Here is a 26,292-nt window from a genome sequence, read left to right as displayed (position 1 = left end):
CAAAACCTTACTTGATGTGTGACTGCCTTAAGGAAATTCTTTCTGCTGGCTTAACTGTATCTTTAAGTCTTCAATTTGTTTCTTCATGACTTTGATCCCAGATCTCAGGTTTGTATTGACCTTTCTGATAAATTGTGCTTCCTTTATCGTAGGGACAGTCCAGCTATAGAATTGAACATTAAAATCAACCACCTCTGGTATTTGAAATGTTTTGTCCTCCCACCGAGCTTGCATTTGGTTAAAATAAGCCTCCTTGATTGCAAATTTCCTGGCAGCTTTCTTCAGTCTAGCAATTTCAAAGTTGGCCAATTCCAATCTCCTTTTCAAGTCTTCCACACTATCTTCTTCTTGAATGGTAACTGCTTTGCCTTTATCCTTTCTTTCATGAGGCTGTGTCACCTCCCCTGTTTCATCTGCTCTTGGCAGTACCTCCTGTATTTGTTTAAACATCCTCATTATGGGTCTCCTGGGCTTAAAGACAAATTGATCAACCTGATCATCAAACTTGAGTTTTTTTGAGGCTTTGACTCTCTTAGCCTTGTCTTTTCCTGACTCTATCAAATCTGCTTGAACTAGTGGAGATTCTTCAATGTGTTTCAAGATAATGTCTACACCTTCAGTTTCATTTCTTAAGCACCTGCCTGATCTGTGGTCTTTTCTTTCTGCCGATCCCTCCATGAAGGTTCAGTGTAATGGAGATTTGAAATGCTAGCGCTGCTTAAACTTCAATTTCTGCCTCGCTTGATAACTATGGATTCAAATTGAAAACTTGTAGTTTTGTTCCTCATGCAACGAATACAATCATCATTAAGACTGTGAATACCTGGCCTCTCTTGGAACTTGCAATCCGTGTGTACCAATGTACCTAGCGGCTGTAATGATGGAGATAAGCGGTTGGACATGATATGTGGACTGTATATGCTGACAATGAATGATGCAACCATAACTGAACTTGACAGATTTGACAGTTAGGAAAGATTCGTTGCGGATTGCACGAATATCCGATTTCATAGCGCAGTCAGTGTAAGTTTTGAATTATGCACTACGAAATCACCTAAGACATGTTGTGCTGCGAAACTGCTAAAAGGATTTATGTGCTGCAAAAATGCTTCAAAATGACTACATGCGCTACGAAATCACCTAAAGGGCTTTGTGGCACATAGTAACTTTTGAACAAAATTGACACATGGCTATGAGACCAGTGATGAATGAGAATGATCGGTGATGAATGAGAATGCATAGTTGACTCAAGACTCCTAAGACTCAGACTCTAAGGGAAACAAAAATCAAACTTAGAATAGCACCGACCTTTACCATCAAACTAATGTGAGAAATTTTGGCATTAGAATTCTTAAGTGATAACACATACAAAATCGTAGGATGGGCCTGTGTGCAAGAAAAAAAAAGAGGTCTCCATTTGGTCCCCGCCTTGAGAAACATAAGGCTGTAGTAAGACGGAGGTCTCCAGGAACCCTAGCCCTATTGCAGTGCGATACCTCCATCGTTCATCCAAATTTTTCAGTTTTGTTATTATATATATTTAAGATATTAATATGGTAGGATTCATCGTGCTTATTCTTTTATATGATGATGATCTAGTATATTGAAAATGTGCATTTTTACCAGTATTTAGGTATTGATTTAAATTACCATTCAATTTCGAACAAAAAAAAACATTAATAGTGGGAAAGATAATTATGCCATTGAAAATAAATATGGAAATGCTAAGTTGTGGGATTGTGAGAATAAAATATCCATTTCATTAACATTTTAGTTATCCTGATCATTCTTTGTGGATGTGAAGATTGTGCCTTAGCAGGTATTGTTTTGACATCAAGAGCTCTCGACACAACACATTGGCAGACTTTGGAAGCGAATTTGGAAGATTGATTTATCAAACTTTGAGTTATATTATCTTGATTTGGCAATAAAATTAAAACTTCATCATGTTGTATGCTTTTATGTAACGTATTAATCTGCAGGACACAACAAATCTATAATGCCAAGCATTTACATGCACATCCCATGAGTCATCGAACACAAATAGGGAGTTGATTTGCATTTCATGGTTATTTTTATTAAAAATAGATTGTTATTAACATCATGAACTCGACTAAAATTATGCTTTTGATATTCCTTAATTTGTTTAATTTTGGCATACAATTTTTGCGTAAGAATCAGAAAGGGAATGGCCATCTCTTCTTGAACAAACCTATGTTCTTTATGCCAAAATTTTTAGCATGTTTCAGATGATCAACTAATCATTAAGGAGGTTAAATTGTGACGACAATTGGTCTTCAAAAGACTAGTTTCATGAAAAATTCTAAAGAACAAGACCATGATCATAAGAACGAAATTTCCAGAAACTTATAAGTTCTTGTAACTTCCTGTAAGGGTTTAATGGTTTGATATGTTACATGACAGATAAGAAAATTCGAAGACTTGGGGGTTTTTCCTAAATGTACAAGGATGGTGAAATACCTATCCACACTTGAATTTGACCTCTATAGGTGTTTGGTCAACATAGGTCAAACTCAACTATTCTAGCAGAAATTCCAGAATTAAGAAGCAAATTTGCTATTTTTGAGATTTTGCATGCCGTAATTCACTTTTTCCTAGCAAGAGTCATTATCCATTTCGCATTCTCCACATACACTTGATTACATTTTCTTCAATCCTAACCCACCAATAAAAACAACAAAGCTCATTTACTAGTTTTTCGTTCCACTTTACATATTCATTGTCAATTTCCTTTTTCCTACCCTTGCAAAGAACACCTTGCTTCCATACACCATTGAGTCAATAGTCCTTGAGTCTAAATATTTTTCTAAAAACACCTTGAAGCTTGCATGCCTTAAGGGCAAGATATCATGCCGATAAACAATGGAATACATCAATGTCCCTTGTTCAGGATCTTCCAAGTATTCGACAACAACAAATTCATTCATACTTAGAAAGATGTGTTCGGGGCATCTTGACTCTTACCGACATCAAAGATGGGAGATCTCATGGTGACTAGTGGCATCCATCAATGGCCACTAAGTTAAAAATTTCTTGTTATGTTTGACACCAAAACATTTATTCACATGACAAGGATTGTGCCAAAGAGCGTTGAAGACTTGAAGACCAAGCATTTTGTAGCAGAGGAAGCATATTTAATTTAATTACTTTTCAGTTTTTGATGTAAATGACTTGAGGACAAGTCAATAAATAAGGCTGGGGGAAAAGTGTAAATTCTAAATTTTGTATACCTTCCAAGCCTTATACATTTTCATCCGCATTCAGAAGCAGATTCCGAACATTCAACAAAAGATCCAGCAACAGAGTTAGCAGTAGATGCAACAACAATAAAAGATTCACTTTTTCGACTTCATCTACCATTTTCACAACCAAGTAAAGAAGACTATGATTAGCATTTTTTAGCCACGCATGCACAACTCTCATCCATTTTTGAAAGGGTAAGTTGAGGTATGCTATTTTCTAACTTTTAACCATTTAATTCCTTGAAAGCTAGAATGATAATTTTTGGAAAAACTTCCTTTCCTGATTTCATAAAATTGCCAAAACCATTAGTTTGGGGGGGAATACATTTACATTCATACTTTGTCATATTCATATTTTTCCATATTCATATATCACATTCTAAACCCTACATATTTTCAAAGTATATTTACTATTACATCATCATGAGCATATAACGGCTTTGTAAAAAGTACTTAAAAGCTAATTGGATGCCAACACAATCATGGTTGTCACACAAGAACCAACCATGAAGCATTCCAACAAAAATACTTTGCAACAAAAATCACATTATCATGTAAAGACCATACATTGAATGCAACAAACATAATATGGCTGAAACACAAGAACCAACCAAGTTGTAATTCAACAAACACACTTTCCAAGCGTTAGTAAATGATATCATGCAAAGCTTAAGCCAAAAAGCTCAAGTATCAAAAGTAATGTAATAGATTGCATGAGGACATGCAATACCTTCAGTTTGGGGGTATGTTGGTCCTAAGAATTACCTTAAAATAAATCCACTTTCACTCCATTCACACATTTTCTCACCTCTATTCCACCACCATGTCACCACATCAGCTTCACTTTCATCATTAAATGGGTTACCACTGTGTTTTCCAAAACATTATTAATTCTTAGTATTTTTAAGTAATTTGTGGTTAAACTTTAGAAAATAATATCCATATACTTATACTAACAATTGGAATGAGAAGTTTGACATGTGTAGGTACAAAGGAAGCTTCCAAGGCATCTGTATGTGGCACTCTATGTTCAAATTCGAATTTGAGGAGATCATGGACCTCATGGAGAAGATCATGGAGATCATGGAGATCATGGAGGATAGGGTTATGTGTCACCATTGGTTGAGAAATATGTGGTGTAGGAATTTACAGGGTAAGTTCCACAGAAAGAATACCAAAAGGACACCGCTCACAACCAGATCTCAAATCAATACACTAGTATTTTTGACGTGGTTAAAACCCTCAGAGTGCAAGGAGGGAAACAGTCCACGGCCTGTCCCAACGTGGGTACTACAGGCAATTTATTAATCAAAGAATGAAAATTTACATAAGCTTCTCTCATGCACGGATTACCCGAACAATGACCCTCCATGCGCTTTAAATAGAACTCATGGACCAATCGGGTGTCAAGCCACGGATCAAGTGTCGGTAATACCGAGGTGAGAGTGAACCGTCGGATCACTACATATCGTGACCGTCGGATTGTAAGTTACAAAATGTACAACGGTAAAGAAACACACTTTACCTAACTCTAACCTAACTCTATACTAGACCAAGTTGAACTTAACTATATCCTATGTGTCGGAATATCCTAACATCCCCCCTTAAGAACAACTTGGGATAGGATTGAAGGATTTACAAATATGACACAATAGGAGAAGGAAGGAGGCACTAGAGCCTATCCCCCCTTAGTGACAACTTCCTGAACTCCAAGCATATATCGAAGTTTAGTGAACTTCGCCTCTGTGAGAGCCTTTGTGAAGATGTCTGCAACCTGATCATCTGTTGGACAATATTGCACTTCAAGAACATGGTCATGAATGAGCTTTCTGATGAAGTGCATGTGTAGTTCAATGTGTTTGCTGCGCTGATGCTGGACTGGATCTTTGCATAGCTGAATGGCACTTTGATTATCACACCAAAGTGTGGTTGGATGCTGCTGCTCAAAGCCAAACTCTGATAGGATCTGACGAAGCCACAAGGCTTCCTTACTAGCTTCCACGGCACCACGATACTCTGCTTCTGCTGACGAAAGAGAAATGGCAGCCTGTTTCTTACAAGCCCATGTAATAGGTCCTGAACCAAGAGTGAAGACATAACCGGCAGTAGACTTCCGATCATCAGGGTCACCAGCCCAATCAGAATCAGTGAAACCAACTAACAGAGGAGCTGCTTTGGCACTGTAATGAATCCCAAACTGTACTGTACCTCGAACATAATGAAGTATTCTTTTAGCTGCTTTCCAATGACTTTCACGGGGGTTTTGCATAAAACGAGCAACAAGGCCAACAACAAAGGAAAGATCAGGACGAGTATGGGTTAAATACAAGAGTTTTCCGACAAGTTGACGGTATAAGGTAGCATCAACTTCAGGAGAAGTACAAGAGACTGAAAGTTTGACTCCAGACTGAAAGGGAGAAGGGGCTGGCTTACAGTCTTCCATGTGAAAATGACGAAGAATATCACAAGCATACTTGGACTGGGAAAGGAAAATACCCTCTTGGGATTGCAAGACTTGAAGACCGAGAAAATAGTGTAAATGTCCTAAGTCTGTCATTTCAAATTTCTTTTTAAGGCTGGACTTCACATGGTTTATAAGGTTGGGATCACTACCAGTAAGAATAAGATCATCAACATAAAGAACAAGGATGATAAGAGAGTTGCCCACTTTCTTGGTGTAGACAGTATTGTCAGAATGACACCTAGAAAAGCCAGATTCTAAAAGAAAGCTATCCATTTTGGCATACCAAGCCCGAGGAGCTTGCTTGAGGCCATAAAGGGATTTCTTAAGTTGACAAACAAGGCTGGAGTCTGTTTGTATGAAGCCAATGGGTTGTTCCATATAGATTTCTTCCTGCAAGTCCCCATGCAAGAAGGCAGATTTAACATCCATCTGATGGACTTCCCATTTTAAAGAGGCAGCAAGGGAAAGAACAAGGCGGATAGAGTTCATTTTGGCAACAGGGGAGAAGGTTTCAGTGTAGTCAATGCCTTCAACCTGTGAAAAGCCCTTAGCAACGAGACGAGCTTTATGTTTATCAACTTTCCCATCTGGTCCATACTTGGTTCTGTAAACCCATTTACATCTAACAAGTTTGCGTCCCTTTGGTAGAGGAACAAGATCCCATGTATCATTTGTCATTAATGAATGATATTCTTCATTCATAGCTGCTTCCCAATGTGGATGGCCTGAAGCTTCTGCAAAAGTGTCAGGATCATGATTTACTGGAGCTTGAGCCAGTAAAGAAGAGGCTCTTTCAAACTGAGAACGTGTACGTCGCTGATCTGTAGGATCACCGGCAAGATCACCTGCTGCATCCCGAGTAGCACGGACCCATCTTGGAAGTTGAGGATCCTGAGAAGGTGGGGGAGGATTATCATCCTCGCTTTCATCATCTGAAGAAGAAAGGTTTTCAAAAGTAGAAGAGATAGGAAGAGGTGGCACATCCGCCGGACTAGGCTCGCAGGCCGATTTATTTTCATCAAATTTTACATCTCTTCTAATGATAACATTTTTGGACTTAAATGGAATAAGTCTATAACCTTTTACATCTTCAGAATATCCAACAAAAGTACATTTCTCACTCTTAGGTTCTAAAGCTTTATGCTTTTCATCTGGAATATGGGCCCATGCTTCACTTCCAAACACACGAAAGTGACTTACATCTGGTTTAATGGAACTCCAAGCTTCTTCTGGAGTGATATTCTCTAGAACCTTAGTAGGAGTGCGATTGATTATATAATTTGCACAATTAATTGCTTCGGCCCAAAAACTAAGACTGAGTCCTTTAGATTGCAGCATACAATTAGCCATTTCCTTTAAGGTGCGATTTTTCCTTTCAGCTACACCATTTTGTTGTGGAGTGTATGGAACAGTATGTTGCATTTGAATTCCATTTTCGGTGCAAAAGTTGATGAATGTGTTTTTAACATATTCTCCACCATTATCAGTTCTTAGCTTAAGAATTTGATGTTTAGATTGTTTTTCAACAAAGGATTTGAAGGCCAAAAAAGTGTTAAATACTTCGCTCTTGAGTTTTAAGAAGTATACCCAAGTGCGTCTGGAGAAATCATCAATGAAATTTAAGAAGTACTTGCAGCCAGAGAATGAAGCAACAGGAAGAGGACCACATAAATCACTGTGCACAAGCTGTAAAGGGGCTGAGGCGTGCCAAGAGGCACGTTTGTCAAAACTGTCCCGATGATGTTTTCCGAGTACACATCCGGAACAAACACCATCTCTGCAAGATACCATAGGAAGACCTGTCACCATATTTTCTTTACATAGATGCTGAAGGGAGCGATAGTTTAAGTGACCAAATCGCTCATGCCAAAGTTTGCTCACTTCATCATTATGAGCAACAAATACTGAGGGAAGATTGGATGACCCAAAGTTGTGAAACTTATACAACCTTTTGGAATCATCAGCAAGACCAGTAGCTAGAATCTATTTAGGATCTTTTAGATCCTTGATTACAACATCATGAGGTGAAAATTCAACAATTTTACCTTCACCTGAGTGAGTTATCTGATAGACAGATAGAAGGTTGCAGGATAAGGTTGGAACACATAATACATCATTAAACTGACCATTGTCTAGATGAACAGTTCCAGTCCCTACAACATTAAGAGATCTATCATCACCAATATATATATTTTTGGTGTTACAATCATTTAAAGAAGAAAACATGGCTTGGTTTTTGGCCATGTGACAAGAGGCTCCAGAATCAATGAGCCACTCATGAGAATGAGAAGAAGAAGAAGATACATTTAATGCATAACCAGACTGAGATGATTGAAAATGAGATGCAGAAAGTGCCATTTCGGAAGTTGAAGTTGAAGTAGGCTCCACATGGATGTTATGTTTCTTCATTGCGGCTTCCAAGGCTTCCATCTTCTTAAAGCATTTAGATTCTAAGTGGCCATCTCGATTACAAAAGTTACAATGTCTATCAGTCTTCTTCCATTTGTTTTTATTGGTCTTATCATTTTGCTGAAATGATCTTTCATTTTGAGGCTGAGATGGTTTAGGACCATTCTTTTGAGGATATGACTTCTTAGGATTCTTTGAATTTGGTTGCTGCTGGGCGGCTAACGCTTTCGTGGAAGAGTTTCCAAGATTAAGAAGACCAAGGTGTAAGAGTTTTTCTTGTTCTCTTATTAAGGAATCACAAAAGGAGTCAAAGGAAGGGGCCTTGTAGTCTTGTCCTTGACAAATGAAAGCTTCCCTTGTAGAATGGAAAGTGGAAACAAATACAGAGTAGGCTGGTCCCAACTTAGTAAGGATGGAATAAATAAGGTTACCATCTTCTTTCTTAACTTTAACACCTTCCAAGAGATATCTAAGGGTCTTGAATTTGGACAAGAAATCTTCAATGCAAGAAAAATTATTAGGATCCAAAGTAAGCAGCTCATTTTCAAGTTGATGGGCTCTAATTTCATTTTTAATCCCAAAAACTTTAGCAAGTTTTTCTAATGCTTCATGAGGAGTCTCAAGTCCTGCAATGTGGAATCTAAGATCAGGAGAAATAGACATCCCTATCAAACCACGTGCTTGATCTTGTCTATTTTCCCATTTTGCCGCCTTGTCTTCATCTTTTGGTTTCTTCTCTTGGTTTGTGGCTATTCTGAAGAGACCTTTACTTCTAAGTAAATCTTCCATGTATTCTACCCATTGGAAGTAGTTAGTGCTGTCAAGAATGACTTGGCATGGACTTTCCATTTAAAAAAAACTGAAGCTGAAGATGCTGAAAGTAAGTGTTCCAACGGATAGATCTCGAAAAAATAGGCGGTTTTAAAAAAAACGGCTCTGAAAAAGGCTTCCGGATGAAGAAGTTATGGCTTTTTGAAAAAAAATTGTTGACGTTGCCGGCAAAGTGCGCGAATGTGCGGGAATGAAAAAATCCGCCCCCACAAAATGGAGACTTGAACCCAAGACCTCTGCTCTCTTAAAATAGCTTTGCGTGCTTGCCTTGAGAAAGCTCTTTTTCCCTACAAAACACAAAACACAAAACCCAACACGAATATGCAAAGAAAAACGAACCTTGCGGCTCGAAGTTAGCTTTAGCCAAAAAACTAGAAATTTAAAAAAAAAATCTCAAAGTTAGCTTTAGCCGAAAAACTAAATATTTTTCTCAATGTTTCTGATTTTCCGAGATCACACTAAGGTGTAGGGAAAAGAGCATACGCATGAGAAAAATCCTTCCTTTCTGTTTCTGATTTGCCCAGATCGCACAGAGTCGCAGGGCAAAGAGCATACGCAGAAATGAAAGGTATAGATCCGGTTAAAAAAAAAGGCTAAATAAACTGAGACCGAAATAAGCAGAGAGAAAATAACAGTAAACTGCAAAAGAAACACTGTATACCTCCCGATCTGAAAAATGACGCAGCTAGGGCTACCAGAAACCTTTTCGCGTGAAACGAAAGGGGTTCCTCACTGGAACAGATGCTCCGAACGCAACAGAGCAGTCCTCTCGGCCTGAAAGCAGTCAGAAACAACAGATCTAGGAAACGACAGCCGCATGCAGTTCTACCGGCATCAGATTTGGATCACCAACGGACGCGGCCCTCAAATAGCTCTGATACCATGTAGGAATTTACAGGGTAAGTTCCACAGAAAGAATACCAAAAGGACACCGCTCACAACCAGATCTCAAATCAATACACCAGTATTTTTGACGTGGTTAAAACCCTCAGAGTGCAAGGAGGGAAACAGTCCACGGCCTGTCCCAACGTGGGTACTACAGGCAATTTATTAATCAAAGAATGAAAATTTACATAAGCTTCTCTCATGCACGGATTACCCGAACAATGACCCTCCATGCGCTTTAAATAGAACTCATGGACCAATCGGGTGTCAAGCCACGGATCAAGTGTCGGTAATACCGAGGTGAGAGTGAACCGTCGGATCACTACATATCGTGACCGTCGGATTGTAAGTTACAAAATGTACAACGGTAAAGAAACACACTTTACCTAACTCTAACCTAACTCTATACTAGACCAAGTTGAACTTAACTATATCCTATGTGTCGGAATATCCTAACATGTGGATCAAAGGAGGGAATAGTGGGTCTACATTTATGAGTTTGTTATCATAGCTTTTGTATAAATAGGTGTGTTATCTCCTTCATTTGTAATCTTCATTTTTAGAATTTTAGAACCTAGTCCTTCATTTGTAATCTTAGTATCTTATAGGTTGGTAATGAGAAGTTAGATTTGGAGAATCATTGTAATGGTTTTAATTGCAATTTGCAATTGATGATGAATAAAATGGAGCTTCTTTGATCCTCTACATTTGACTTCTCTTTTGGTGTGCTTGTGAATCCCTGGAAGGATCCCCATTGCCTAGCAAGTACACTTTTATTTTGGTAGGCTTTTATTTTATGTTTGCTTGTGAATTTCATTAGATTAAATTATTAGGTTCATATGTTTGAAATATTAACGAATGAACTTTCGTAAGAAAGTATTAACGTTTCCTTCAATGAATCTGATTTGTTATTTAATGTTTGATTTCATTAGTTTAAGTTTCTGATTTATATGCTTGAGATATAAACAAATAGTCTCTTGTAAGAAAGCTTTAATATTTCATGCAATCAATCAGAATTATGTTTAAGAGCTTTAATTTCATTAGTTTAAATAGTTTATTAGAAATATTAATGAACAGTCTCCTATAAGGGAGCTTTAATATTTCTTCAACTAGCTTAGTTTAGTTTGTCTCTAAGTCCATATATATTGGATGATCCTCGAGGTTTACTTACCCAGATTGATAGTAAATGAAACTCTAATTTGCATCCACATTTTAGAACCAACACCCACCGCATGATTTGAGAAGTCCACTATGAATGGTGATGGCATCCCTTTATTTGATAGTGTATGTGGAATAAAAGTGGGGGACATCATCATAGTGGGTTTCGATTATGGGTCCATTGAGATCTAGACCCTTTCCATGGAGTCCTCCATATTATCCACCAACTCATGTTCTATGAGTTGGACCCACTATTTTCCATGATCAGAGAGGAGCATATGAGATCCAAAAATACAGTATAGTGTAAGGCCCATATCAATGTTGAACCAACCTCCATAAGGTTTTAGGGGTCATGTAGCCACAGATGCATATGCTATCACTAATCTTCACTGGACAATAATTGTTCTAACAAATAATAATCAACACCCCCAATTTATATACTAACTATGAGCAGTTTCATGCTAGTGATTGGTCTTGTTCCAAATAATCATTCTTATCTCATACACAAACACACGCATGCATGGGAAGACATGCGCACACACACACATTTATGTGTGTGTGTAAAAACTTTGAATACTTCTTCTTTTCCTTGTAACATTTTTCTTAGAATGAGAAGTATTTTATTGTGATCATGTATGATCCCTTTAAAAAAATTGGTAAACCATTTACTTAGATTAATAATGTTGTCTTTACTAATATAGTGTATTTCTTTACTACTACATGTTCACGAATATTACACAAGTATTATGCTTATGCTAGTGGAAACAACTTGAAGGCTTAACTAATTTGATCAATTGATTTTGTCTAGGGGCATGACCTTTATATTTTTTTTTTCCAAAAATAATATTATATAGACTTAGTTAATAATATTCTATATGTTCTATGTATTCACTTCATGGAATAGATATATGGTATCCCAATGCAAGATTGTGAATTTTGTCTTTGGATGTTGACTAGCATTCAAACCTCTTTGGTGTAACTACATCAATTTAAATTGTAGCTAGTTTGTTCCTAGAGTAATGCATTTCTTTATGGAACTCTCACCTAATCAGGAATGCCATTCTATTTTTAGGAATATCTACTTATATTAATGAAAATAATGAATGAAAACTTTTTATGTGGTAAATAGATAATGAACTTGATTATTCCCTCAAAATCAATAAACAACAAAAAAAAATGGATTATGACTTGGACAATTTTTGCATATTACTCTTTATGACAATATTGTTGGTAGAATTGACACTTGATTTGCTACAACATTGTTTTTTATTATAATAGTGATCAAAGGAAGCAGTCTATTCTTTAATTTTCAAGAAAATATGATATTTTATCATAGTGAAATTCGTTTCACATGACATGCTATTTTTTCTACTTGTGCTCCTTGAGAATAAAATAGACAAATGCTAGTTACCATTTTATTTTCACAAGTACAAAGATGTATATTCCATATGAGGAATGTACATTTACTGTCAATATTGTCAACATCTATCATGTCACTTGTAGGAAAACGAGGTGGGGAGTATTCCATTCCTACCTCCCAAGCACCCAAGGTAACTCTTTGTGCTAGTGGTTATTACACTATATGCTAACATCTAGTTATTTTTATATTTTTCTCCAATTTAGCAAGAGTAGAGATAAACTTCTTCAGTAATCCTATATTTGTTCACCAAATTAGAATATTGGCCATATAATTAGTTGGTGTTAAACAACTTGGCTCTAATGAAAAATGTGATGAACCAATATGTTTCATTAACTAAATATCCAAGATATATGGAATAACATACAAGAATCCATTTGGGCTACAATATTATATTTAATAGACATATGTGAGAGATGATATAATTACGAATGAATACAATGAGGGCATTGCATGAGTACCTAGGGAGGTGCCTTTTCACTAAGAGGCATGTCCTTTCATTATTTACGTGCATTTATATTTTATAGGTATATGTAGTAATGTTTATGACACTACATCAACATTAAACCCTAATAGAATTCTCCCTATGACAAATTTGTTAAAGTCTACTAGATTAATGATCATGAAAATACAATGCCATATGAGTGCTCTAAATATAGATTGAACTCAAGAAGGACTTGGTAAGGGCCTAAAGTAGGGTAAAGGAAAGCCAACATAACAAGAAATAGGAATGCCAAACCCGAGCTCAAATAGATATGAAAATTTGGCTCAAGGATAATTGGTTCCACCTTTTGAATTAATGGACATACTAAATTTCAATTCAAGAATATTAATAGAAAAACCAATTCTAGTAGAGCAACCTAAAGTCATGCCTTCACTTCCAATATAAATAAACATTTTTTATCGTGAATATGGGATAGAACAATCACTTAGGAAATATTAGTATTCATTTGATATGCTCACTAGGTAAAGAGCTAGGTAGCATATCAAGGAAATGGGTAGAGAAGGTGAAAATGAAGAGGAAATTGTGGAGGAAAAGATAAAAAAAGGCAAGGAGGAAATCCAAACAAAGAATGAAGGGAAGAAATTTTAAATAAGGAGAAAGAGTTAGATGCCAAGACCACAACTAAGGAACCATTTGAAGTCAAAGGGTGATCCAACAAATTTTAGGGCATACAAAACCTGCTAATGGGTGGGTACCAAAAATCAATATGTAGGTAATAAATTTAGTCACTTGGGATTATAGAGGCATGGGAAGTAAAGTGAAATTTGAATATATTAGGGATTTGATAAAAAATAGAAAAATCCTTGTCCTCTTTCCCTAAGATACACAAATTGGATGTTGAGGATGTAACTAGAGTAGGTAAGAGTATTTAGAAAAATAATGAAGCAAAGGAAGTAAGTTCCAAAGATGCTTTTGGAGGCCCATGTACTAGTTGGAATTATATTATTTTGAATTTGGAACATACCTTGAAATATTATTTTTGGTCATTAACAAGATTAAAACATCAACATTCAAGAGAAACAATACATATCATTAACATTTACATGCACTATGTTTATAATGAAAATGTGGAAGGTGGGAATCTCTTTTATCCTTGAGGAATGAAAAAGGCTAGGTGATTAGCATTGTTGGTGGTGATTTTAGTACCACTACTAATAAAAAATAAAAGTAGGAAGGGAGTAATAATTGTGAGATCCATTCCAAGAAAAAATGGAAGATAAAATATCTCTATTGGATCTCGTGGATGTGAAACCCAAAAAGGGTGGGTACATATGGATAAAATAAAAGGTTGGGGCTAGGAAATATTATAGATAGATTGGATCATTTTTTAGTTCAGAGCTCTTTTAGATAAAAAATATTTTTATTTTGTTACGTTCCTATACCAACAAGAGTCATAATTTTTGAATGACTGATATTAAAACTTGTAATATGTACATACCTTTGCTTTCTGCAAATGTTTTCCATATTGAAAAATTTAAAAATTTAAAGAGGGTATGTCCTAAAAGAATAATAAAAGGACAAAAAGAAAAAAAAGGTCAAAAAAAGATGAAAAACTATGAAACCCAAGAAAAGGAAAAAGACCATGAAAGTGAGCAAGCCAAAATGCCACTACTATTTACTTTTTGTGCAGAATAAATGATTGTGTGCAGTTTGTAAGTCTTTCCATAATCCATGATAGTCAAAATATTTAAACTTGACTATTTCATTTTTTCAATTTCATGTCTATAGATAGAGAATAAAAATTTGGCCAAACAGTGTAACCTTGGCTGATAAGTAGATAGGTAGAGTAAATAAAAGGAGCTCAACTGTTTAATCTGAGCCCTTGGATGTAATAAGGTTAGATTTAGTTAGTTTACTATTGTAAAGAGAAAGAAAAATGTTTGATAAGGGTTTGCTAGCTCAAATGCACCCTAATAAAGAGAAGTAAAAATGGTAGGATGAGTAGATGGGTAAGTAGAAGAAAGGTTGTAGAAGCATGATGATTGATTAGAAAAAAGCACATTTATCATCTTTCAACATGTATTTCAAATGTGAATGGGCAATTAAGCTTGCATAAGGTTTACAATGTTAATTAATTAACTTCTGCCATTCATTTCACCCCTTTACTTCACTAATTTCCCATAAATAAGCTCAAAGTACTTAAAACCTTTAAGTCAAAGAGGCTCAGAGCATTTCTCTGACTTTTGGAGGGACCGGACCCTCGGCTCAATGATTTATGGCTATCAAGTACTAAATTCCCCTCATAAAAATTCATCTCCCTCCATTCCCCCTCATTTCCCTAATAAAACCCCTTTTCCTAAGGTTAAAACACTATTTTCCTAGGGAAAGTAATCACCCCCATGGAAAACCCCTTTTTCCCCAAAAAACCCACAAAAACACATTACCCTAAGTATTAATGTTAATATGTGAGAAGCATTTAAATCATGAAAAATAATTTGCTTAGTGTGTTGTCCCTTTTCCACCCATTCATATTAATTATTAATTTTATTATATTAATTCCCGATGAAAAGCCCATTTCCCCATATATATATAGCTCCCATATATAAAATAACCCCACCCATTAGTTTAGTTATAAACTATAGTGTTACCCCTTATCCCTAAAAAAAATATTAAAATCCCACCCTTAGTCATTAATCTCACCTTAACCCATCATTAACCTCGATACCACCGCACTTAAGCGCCCGTCGGGCCCCCCACTACCCTTTGTGTAGTTTCCTCGCCCGATCACCGTGCGATCACTTCCCTCCACATCCAACGACCCTTATCCATATCGAGGCAACCCATCCGTCGAACTATACCCACCCGAAAAAGCAGTTTTTGCCACCAAACCCTGATGCTACATGTCCACCGATGAGTGGAATCGAGCGACCTCTCCCCAATACCACCAAATGCCCAAGAGCGGTGCGATGGAAACCATTTACGAGCCGCCCACTACACGACAAAATGTCCACTGTTCACCCCGTACCCACCAAAATTGACTTTTCGTGCATAAAAACAAAAAGCCCCAAATCATTTGTTTTTCTGAAATTTCAATAGTAAACCTCTGCGGGCATGCACGTTGTCTGCAAACATTTGAAGCCGTCAACTCACTTCCAATTACACTTCAGAGACATTGCAGAACACCCAGTTATCTTTCCAGCCTACACAGAGCCGTTTTGACCATTTGCAGTCACCTGCTACCCTGTTTAGAACCATTTCATCCCATTTCTAGGTATTTAAGCCGCAATTCACCCACTACCCTGTCAAATTCAAAGAAAATAGTTACTGAGTTTTCTTAGTTAGGATAAAAATTAATCAAAGAAGCTCAAGGACTTAAGCCGACTTTGTGCTAAACCACCATTGCCCTAAAAACACTGCAAATTACCTCCCCCATTCTTAAATCCATAAGAACTAAGAATGGCTTCCCCAATTGCCATGGATGTGAGACTCATCTCTACACCCCACTTAGATATGGACCACCTCCCCCTGGCTGATAGGGACTTCCAGATAAAGGACACCTTTGTTCATGAATCCCCGCTCAAAGCACACTGCCAAAGTAGGGATAGATACTTGAACTAGGCTAATGAAATTGGACTGTGGGAGTCCAATTTTCCTAAGTACCAATTCCCTAGGGTCCACATTTTCCTAGAAATTGTACATTATTGCCATGCCAACTATGTCCCCAGCCAAAGAGCAATCATGTCCCCTAACCAAGCCATACTTTTCACTATCGTTGCTGAATCTATAAATGAGATGCTACAACTCCAGCCTGGCCAAAACTTGACTCCCCTCTCCATTGGAGACCTGTTGGACTTATATCCAAAACTCAGCCCTACAAGATTGGCCCAAATAATCCAAACCTTCATCGTAGAAGAGAAGTATACCCCCAAATACCCCCCTCCATATGTAGCAGCTTTATTTTCTCTTTGGGGAAGTGGATATGATATCTAGTGTCCTAGGTTATACCACTAGTGAATATATTGATGAGATTATTTTAGTCTTCATGTCCATATACACTCCAAGAGAACATCCTACTATCATATATGACTATGCTCAGTTCATAGCTGACAGGATGCATGAACAGTTCCTCAGAATGAGTAATGAGAGAGTCTTCAAATACTCCTCGGTCTTGTATCACCTTTTCTTATATTACCAGTTAGAAAAATTCCCACTTACCTTGCAAAAAATTGGACACCAAGGGCCAACCAAGATCAGTTATCTTCTGGACCCCAATGATTCATCAACATCCTTCCCCCTATTCATATAATGAATTCATTGATTCCTTTGTCCACCCTATGATGCGCATGCTCACTGGAACCCCTCCACCAAGAATCAGTCCTGAGATTAGGAGGGTCCTTCATCTAAACATCAATCATTAGGTGGGAGATTGATACTTGTACCAAAACCACATTGAAATAAGGATTTATGGCTGTGAGCTGGCCCCATACAAACTACCTAAATACCTCCCAATGAGGTTATTTTCCCTGGAGTACTACAAGAAAATAATAAATTTAGATGAGGTAAACTTTGTTAAAGCCAAAAACAAAGCCCAACTCAAGATCAAAGACCAATTGGGTCCCTTTATTTGTAATAGCAGAGAAGCTGGAAAGGAGGCAGACCTAATCCTTTAGAGATTAAATCTAAAACAGAGCTTCATACAGAGATATGATCCCTTGGATTTCATCTGCAAAAAAAGGTAGAAGAACAAGATGGCTCCCTATATCCACCACCGCATCCTTGAGATAGAAAAGTATGCCAACCAATTACAATGGGTGGAAAACACTTTAGAGGACAGGGATAATACTGAAGTTGTTTTTGAAAACATATTAATTGATATGGAAAAACAAATTTATGAGGATTCTTTCCTGCAGGTGCCAGAATAGTCAGATAGGCCAGAACAATCAGATAGGCCAGATCAGTCAACCAGGACAGAACCATCAGAGGTACCAGGGAAATCAAAGGTGCCAGACCAATCAGACATACCAGAGAAATCAGACAGACCAGAGACAACCATGAGCACCCCCCCAGTTGTACAGACTCCTCTAAATGAGGAGAAAAATCTAAAGAGAAATAGGGAAGGGGCCACCACTTCAACAAGAGCAACTTCACAAGCTTATGCAGAAACAAGCCAAGTTAAAAGACAGAGAGTGAATCTTGTCTTTGAATAGGAATACACAGAGGAAACAAAAGAGGTCACTAGTGTAGAAGGAAATAGGAGCAGGCCTGCCACTCTATCTAGAGGCATGCCAAAGCCTTCCACATCACAAAATCAAATGTTGGAAAGGCAACAAAGTATTGAAGTGTCTTCCTTCATAATGCCTGTAGATAAGGACCAAGATATTAAGGAGAGATACAAAGAGATCAAGGCTAGGAATGAGAGGCTTAAGGCCCAAACATATGCACAGTATTTGAAGATGACCCCCACTAATCAAACAAGGCTAATGTCAGCCTTTGATGTCAAAGAGGGGAAAATGCAAATGAATTTCATCAAGCCAACCACTCAACAGCCAAGGACAGCATCAGATTTTAAGAAAGTGGACTTTGAAGTATTAGCAAGGGATATTCATCCCATTGACTAGATTGAACTGCACAAGCAAACAGGGGAGATGATATACTCCACATTAACAGGGAAGGCCATTGCTTCCCACCAATTACAGAACTCCCTGAAAAATATATCAACCCAATTTCAGTTGGAGAAAGCCTCCTCACAAGCTATAGATAATAGAATCAAGTCCTTAAAGGACTTAGTGATTGAATTGGGACACAATCCCAAAGATGTTAAAGTTGCAAAATAGCTGATTAAGAAGAAAAATGATGACATAGCTACACTCAAGAAGCAGCTAAAGATACCCCAGCTGCATCACCCACAGTCACAGGAAATCTTAGAAGCACAACAAGGACATGAAGAGCTCATGGACTTGGTCCTGAAGCTAAACGATCAACTCAAGGAGACAGAGAAGGAGTTGGACACTTTAATTCAGTCGAAGCAAAGTGACTTGGCAACAACTTCTAGAACTGTCACCCCCATAGTATCTATAGTAGTTCCATCCACATTGGCAACATCATTGGCACCCACATCTCCACCTGCCACAACATTTCCAGTAACAACAGTTGCTACAACAGTAATAGGTAGGACTCTGGACACAACATATCTCCACAATGGTATGATATTGTCCACTTTGGGCCTAAGCCCTCATGGATTTGTTTTTGGGCTTTACCCCAAAAGGCCTCATACCAATGGAGATATTTTTCCATCCTCATATACCCATGATCCTCCCCACTTCTAGTCAATGTGGGACTTTGGTCGTATACCCAACAAATTGTTGTGTATGGAGCATGATTGTTCAGAGGTCCTTGTTTCAGCCGGATGTATACCCCAGGAAGTTTTGTACACCCCTCCACGCGGGGAGGGGTGCGGGGGCTCGGGGGCAGCGCCCCCGAAGCCAAAAATAAATGTAAAATTGCCTTGTAAAAGTATAGTAATTTCTAGTCAATCTGGGCCATTCATTAGGCGGATGATATGACGGTAGAACTTATGTTTAGTTTAGGGTTTTTTCCCTAGAAGGCAACCCCTCTCTTTGTATGAGGGCATTGTATTTGAGGCTGTGTGATAGATGTGTATTCTGTGAGCGAGAAACAAAGAGGTGAGACTGTGAGAGAAAACAGAGGATATTACAACGGATTTGCTGTAGGTTGTGTCTCTTCATTTTGCTAGATAATAAAAATGAAGGACTGGCTGTTCGGGGTGGACGTAGCCCAAACTGGGTGAACCACGTATATCTGTGTCTCTCTTGTTTTGTGTGCTTTCTGTGTTTATATTTCTGCAATATTTTATGTGTTCCATTGCTCCGTAATATATAATTTTCTAAGAACTGGTATCAGAGCTGAAGGTCTATTTGGCTGATAAACTCGCAGGAAAGAAGGGTTCCTGGTTCGAGTGGGAGCAATGGCGGAAGATGGTAAGTTTAGGGTCGAGAAATTTAACGGCCAAAACTTCTCGCTGTGGAAGATGCAGATGGAAGATTATCTATATCAGAAAGATCTATACCTAACATTGGGCAGAAAAACAAAGATGCCGACGGGTATGAAAGACGAAGAATGGAACCTTCTCGATAGAAAGGCACTCAGAACAATACGGTTGTGCCTTGTTGCGTCAGTCGCCTTCAACATTTCGAAGGAAACCACGACAGAGGGTTTGATGAAGACGTTGTCGAAACTATATGAAAAACCCTCGGCCTCAAACAAGGTATTTCTTTTGAAACGGTTATTTAATATGAATATGTCGGAAGGTGGATCTGTTGCAAACCATTTAAATGATTTTAATACAGTTACAAGTCAGTTAAGTTCTGTAGGGGTAAACTTTGATGATGAAGTTAGAGCTCTGTTATTCTTCTGCTCATTACCAGAAAGTTGGAATGGTTTGGTAATGGCCATTAGTAACTCCATTTCTGGATCTAGTACTTTAAAGTTTGATGATGTTGTCGGTGCTATCCTTAGTGAGGAAATGCGACGGAAAAGCTCCGGTGAGACATCGGGAAATGCTTTGAGTGCAGAGTCTAGAGGAAGAAAAATGGAAAGAGGAAAGAGCTCAGGATATCGCAGTAAATCAAGGAGAGGCAGATCCAAGTCCAGATCGGGGATAGTGTGCTGGAAATGTGGAAAGAAAGGACACCTAAAGAAAGACTGTAGATCTCAGAAGGGAAAAGAAGGAGATGCACAGCAAGAAAACAATCATGAATCAAATGTGACAGGTGAGGTGTTACAAGATGCTTTGATTCTTTCTTTCGAAAATATTATTGATTCCTGGGTGGTAGATTCAGGGGCTTCATTCCATGCCACACTTGATAAGAAATACTTTCATGACTATGTTCAAGGAGATTTTGGACAAGTTCGTCTGGGTGATGATAAACCCTGTAAAATCGTTGGAATGGGTAAGGTTCTTGTAAAACAGCAGAATGGAAACCAATGGCTATTAAAGGAGGTAAGGCATGTTCCAGATCTAAAGAAAAATCTGATTTCAACAGGGCAGTTCGGCGGTGAAGGTTGTGTGACAACCTTCACAGATAAAGCTTGGAAGGTCACCAAAGGAGCCCTGGTAATAGCAAAAGGCGAAAAGGTTGGTACATTGTATTTATGAAATGGTATTTCTAACTTTGTTAATGCTTTAACTTCCAAAGGAGCAGATGCAACATTATGGCATCATAGGCTCAGACACATGAGTGAAAAGGGGATGAAGATTCTTCACTCAAGGAATTTGTTGCCGGGTTTGAAGAATGTTGATTTGGACTTCTGTGAGAACTGCATTTATGGAAAACAGAAGAGAGTCAGATTTCTCAGAGTTGGGAAAGAAAAGAAGAACGAAAAATTAGAGCTTGTGCATACAGATGTATGGGGCCTGCTCAGGTATCATCTCTCGGTGGCTCTCGTTATTATGTTACTTTTATTGATGATGCAACTAGAAAAACTTGGATTTATTGTATTAAGAATAAATCTGATGTATTTGATACTTTCAAGAAATGGAAAGCTTTGGTTGAGATTGAGACAGGAAAGAAATTGAAGTGTCATAGATCAGACAATGGAGGTGAATATTGCAGCAAAGAGTTTGATAGGTACTGTTCAGAGCATGGAATTCGCAGAGAGAAGACAGTTCCAAGAACACCACAAGAAAATGGTGTGTCAGAAAGGATGAACAGAACAATCATGGAGCGTGCAAGGTGCATGAGATTGCATGCAGGATTGCCTTTACAGTTTTGGGCAGATGCTGTAGATACTGTTGTTTATCTAATAAACAGAGGGCCTTCAAGTTCCTTGGATGGTGGTGTTCCAGAGGAAGCATGGACAAGTAAAAAGGTAAACTACTCTATTTTAAAGCCTTTTGGTTGTGAGGCCTTTGTCCATATTGATAAAGAAAATAGAACAAAGCTTGAGGCAAAGTCAAAGAAATGTACCTTTATTGGATATGGTGTTAATGATTTTGGTTATCGCTTATATGATTACGAAAATCACAAAATAATTAGGAGCAGAGATGTAATATTCAATGAAAAGGTCTTGTATAAGAATCAGTTGCAGGAAGAAACAGGGAAAGGAAAACAAGGAATACGCAGTTCTTGATGAAATCACTGAAAAAGGAAAGGTGCCTGAAAATAATAATAATCAACAACCACAACAACAACAACCACCACAACAACAACAGGCACCCCAAACACCCAAAAGTGGTGTTAGAAGATCTACCAGGATAAGTAGACCCCCTGAACGTTACTCTCCTTCATTATATTATTTATTGTTGACTGATTCTGGTGAACCCGAATGTTATGAAGAAGTAGTGCAGGTAGAAACCAGGAAGAAGTGGGAGCAAGCCATGAAAGAAGAGATGGACTCCTTAGCACATAACCAGACTTGGGACTTAGTCAGGTTGCCTGCAGGTAAAACAACATTGCAGAATAAATGGGTTTACAGGCTGAAGGAAGAAGATGGAGGAAAACAGAGGTATAAAGCTAGACTTGTGGTGAAGGGGTTTGCACAGAAGAAAGGTATTGATTTTGATGAAATATTTTCTCCTGTTGTTAAGATGACTTCAATCAGAACTATTTTAAGTCTTGTAGCAGCTGAAGATTTGCATCTTGAGCAGTTAGATGTAAAGACAGCCTTTCTCCATGGGGATTTGGAGGAAGAGATATACATGCAGCAACCACAAGGATATGAGGTGAAAGGGAAGGAGAAACTAGTGTGCAGGTTGAAGAAGAGCTTGTATGGCTTAAAACAGGCTCCAAGGCAGTGGTATCTAAAATTTGACAAGTTTATGTCTGAACAAGGTTATACTAGATGTCACTCTGATCATTGTGTTTATTTGAAAAAGCAAAATGATGGCAGCTATATTATATTGTTATTGTATGTAGATGACATGCTTGTTGCAGGATCTAACATGCAGGAAATAAATGTGCTCAAAAGAAAATTGGCAAATTCATTTGCAATGAAGGATTTGGGAGCTGCAAAACAAATCCTTGGTATGAGAATAACTAGAGACAGGAAAAATCATAAATTAACATTGTCTCAGAATGAGTACATACAAAAGGTGTTGAAAAGATTTAACATGCACAATTCAAAACCAGTTAGTACACCTTTTGCTAGCCATTTCAAACTTAGCAAGGAGATGTGCCCAAAGACCTAAGAAGACATGGATTATATGTCTAAAGTTCCATATGCATCAGCAGTTGGAAGCTTAATGTATGCAATGGTCTGCACAAGGCCTGATATTGCACATGCAGTGGGAGTTGTAAGCAGGTACATGAACAATCCAGGAAAGGAACATTGGATGGCAGTGAAATGGATTCTCAGATATTTGAAAGGTACCACAAATCAAGCATTATGATTTGGTGGTGCAAACATTTCTCTACAGAGATATGTTGATGCAGATATGGCAGGTGACAGAGATAACAGGAGGAGCACTACAGGATATGTATTTACTGTTGGAGGAACAACTGTTTGTTGGGTTTCAAAAATCCAAAGTGTTGTTGCACTTTCAACAACAGAAGCAGAGTATGTTGCTGCTACAGAGGCTAGTAAAGAAATGATTTGGTTACAAAGGTTTATGGGTGAGTTGGGTAAGAAGCATGATATGGGCACGTCATACAGTGATAGCCAAAGTGCTATTCATCTTGCAAAGAACTCAGCATTTCATTCCAAGACTAAACACATATAGCTCAAGTATCATTTCATACGATCAGTGTTGGAAGATGGAGAGTTGAAGCTGGAAAAGATACACACTAGCTATAATCCTACAGATATGCTAACAAAAGTTGTAACCAGGGAGAAACTGAGAACATGCTCAGTTTCAATTGGTCTTCAAGGATGACGATGAAGATGAGAAACAGCCAGGTCCAAAGAGGAGTCATTTTCCAGCAAATGAAGCAACGATGGAGTTGCTACAATCATTCTCCAAGTGGGAGATTGTTGTGTATGGAGCATGATTGTTCAGAGGTCTTTGTTTTAGCCGGATGTATACCCCAGGAAGTTTTTTACACCCCTCCACGCGGGGGGGGGGGGTGCGGGGAGGACTTGTCCCCCCCGCGGGGGTCCATCCCCCCCATCTGGGGGGTCCAGGGGCTAGCGGGGGCTCGGGGGCAGCGCCCCCGAAGCCAAAAATAAATGTAAAATTGCCTTGTAAAATTATAGTAATTTCTAGTCAATCTGGGCCGTTCATTAGGCGGATGATCTGACGGTAGAACTTATGTTTAGTTTAGGGTTTTTTGCCCTAGAAGGCAACCCCTCTCTTTGTATGAGGGCATTGTATTTGAGGTTGTATGATAGATGTGTATTCTGTGAGCGAGAAACAGAGAGGTGAGACTGTGAGAGAAAACAGAGGATATTACAATGGATTTGCTGTAGGTTGTGTCTCTTCATTTTGCTGGATAATAAAAAGGAAGGACTAGCTGTTCGGGGTGGACGTAGCCCAAACTGGGTGAACCACGTATATCTGTGTCTCTCTTGTTTTGTGCGCTTTCTGTGTTTATATTTCTGCAATATTTTATGTGTTCCATTGCTCTGTAATATATAATTTTCTAACAATCTCTTCCATGGCTTTTACTAACTCTATTGCTTTCTCTCCCTGTGTACCTATTAATGGAAGACTTGGTCCTGAAGCTAAATGATCAACTCAAGGAGACAGAGAAGGAGTTGGAAACTTTAATTCAGTCGAAGCAAAGTGACTTGGCCACAACTTCTAGAACTGTCACCCCCATAGTATCTATAGTAGTTCCATCCACACTGGCAACATCATTGGCACCCACATCTCCACCTGCCACAACATTTCCAGTAACAACAGTTGCTACAACAGTAATAAGTACACAGGGAGAGAAAGCAATAGAGTTAGTAAAAGCCATGGAAGAGATGTCTATCCAAGCTATAGAGATGAAGAGATTAAAGGAAAAGATAACAAGTCTAGAGACTGATTGTAAACTTTCTCAACTCCAGCAAAAGGAAGAAACACAAAAAGCACTGAGAATGGGTGAGAGAATCAAAATCCTAGAGAAGGATTTAACACTACAGAAACCACTGGGACAAACCAAAGAAATGCTCTGGGCCAATATCATTGACTCTGGAATGATATTTGGCCATCAATTCAAGTTATATTTAAGCAGATAGAATTAGTGAGGGTAGTCACTGAAGCTATTCAAAAAGTAAGGGAATAGATGGGGAATAAACCAGAGGATGCCAATCGACTCATCCATTTCTTAAAAATAAAGAACAAATATGAGCTCCATGAGCTTAACATAGAAGATAGGACTGAGGCCATTCTGGAGATTAGGAAGGTTCTTTCCAAAAGAAACCTTATGCTTAACCTAGAAGAGAAATGCCATAACATGTAGGTAGCCATTGACAGATTCATGGCTAAGTTTCATATTTTGAGGGAGAAGGGTCTTCCCAGTCCTATGGTCATAAATGACAAGCTCATGCCTCAGCTGGACTATAGTGATAGACTCAGGAAGTTGGCCAAGGAACAAGCCAGCTCTTCAGCTATTAAAGCTTTGCCAACAGGCAAAGTGTTATATGATACATTTGAAAATTTGTTTTTCCTGGAGCATGAAGTGAAGCACTTGTTCCTAAATAAGCCAAATTTCGCAAAGTATAGAGAGTCCGATGAAATTTACAGAAGGATGATGAATGTAAAATTGCCTAATCCGAAATGGTGGCAAAACATGATAGATTTACTGTAATAAATTTACATTAGAAAGTTACTGCAGAGTAAATGAAGGCAGCTAGTTGAAATAAGTAAAAGCAGAGTAGCGGGGTCAAAGAGTATCGGTTGAAAGATAAAAGTAAAGAAGATTCCAGTGTAGAAATGCTACAAACATTAGTCAGCTTAAAGGGCTCCAACTTAACTGAAATAGCCAGCAACACCACAATAAAAGGGACATCATGAAACAGTTTAACATCTGTCTCTATCTTCATGGAAGAAGATATTATTATTCCCTAGATTAAGTCTCAAGTTGTTTTGAGATATTTTGTAAATATTTTTGTATAAATACTTCACCTTTCGAATTATGTAGTGTGGATTCCAAGACATTTCTATAGACTTTTTCTCTCAAATCAAAATTCTATTATATCAATGACTGGATTGGCTTGCTGGATCAAGGAATAAATTTCAGATATTTTATAGGATTCTTGTGTAAAGCAAAATACAAATAAGTATTCTCTTATGTTCAATGTTGTTGTTCCTTATGTTTTTTCCATAATCTTTTGTGTAAATTTCTAAAATATAAATGTATAGAAAGGAATGATATTTTAGAAATTGCTTGAATGCACTTTGTCTTGACTGCTTTACATTCTTAATATTTTCTCCTAAACTATCTTAGCTAGGGAATTCTTAACTTCTCCTTAGCTT

At 37.9% G+C, this 26,292-nt stretch overlaps 1 pseudogene; it reads right to left on the bottom strand.

The window, feature by feature from the left end:
• The window catches only part of LOC149250411 (FT-interacting protein 3-like), a 28,650-nt pseudogene extending 3,860 nt beyond the window's left edge, over positions 1-24,790 (bottom strand).
• Between the last annotated feature and the right edge of the window lie 1,502 nt (positions 24,791-26,292).

The sequence above is a fragment of the Pinus tabuliformis genome, chromosome 7, assembly GCF_031772625.1.
Source record: "Pinus tabuliformis cultivar Carrire ecotype Pingquan chromosome 7, CPIR1, whole genome shotgun sequence".
NCBI classification, from domain to species: domain Eukaryota; kingdom Viridiplantae; phylum Streptophyta; class Pinopsida; order Pinales; family Pinaceae; genus Pinus; species Pinus tabuliformis.
The sequence above is the reverse complement of the archived record's forward strand: the minus strand, read 5'-3'. Positions and strand labels throughout refer to the sequence as shown.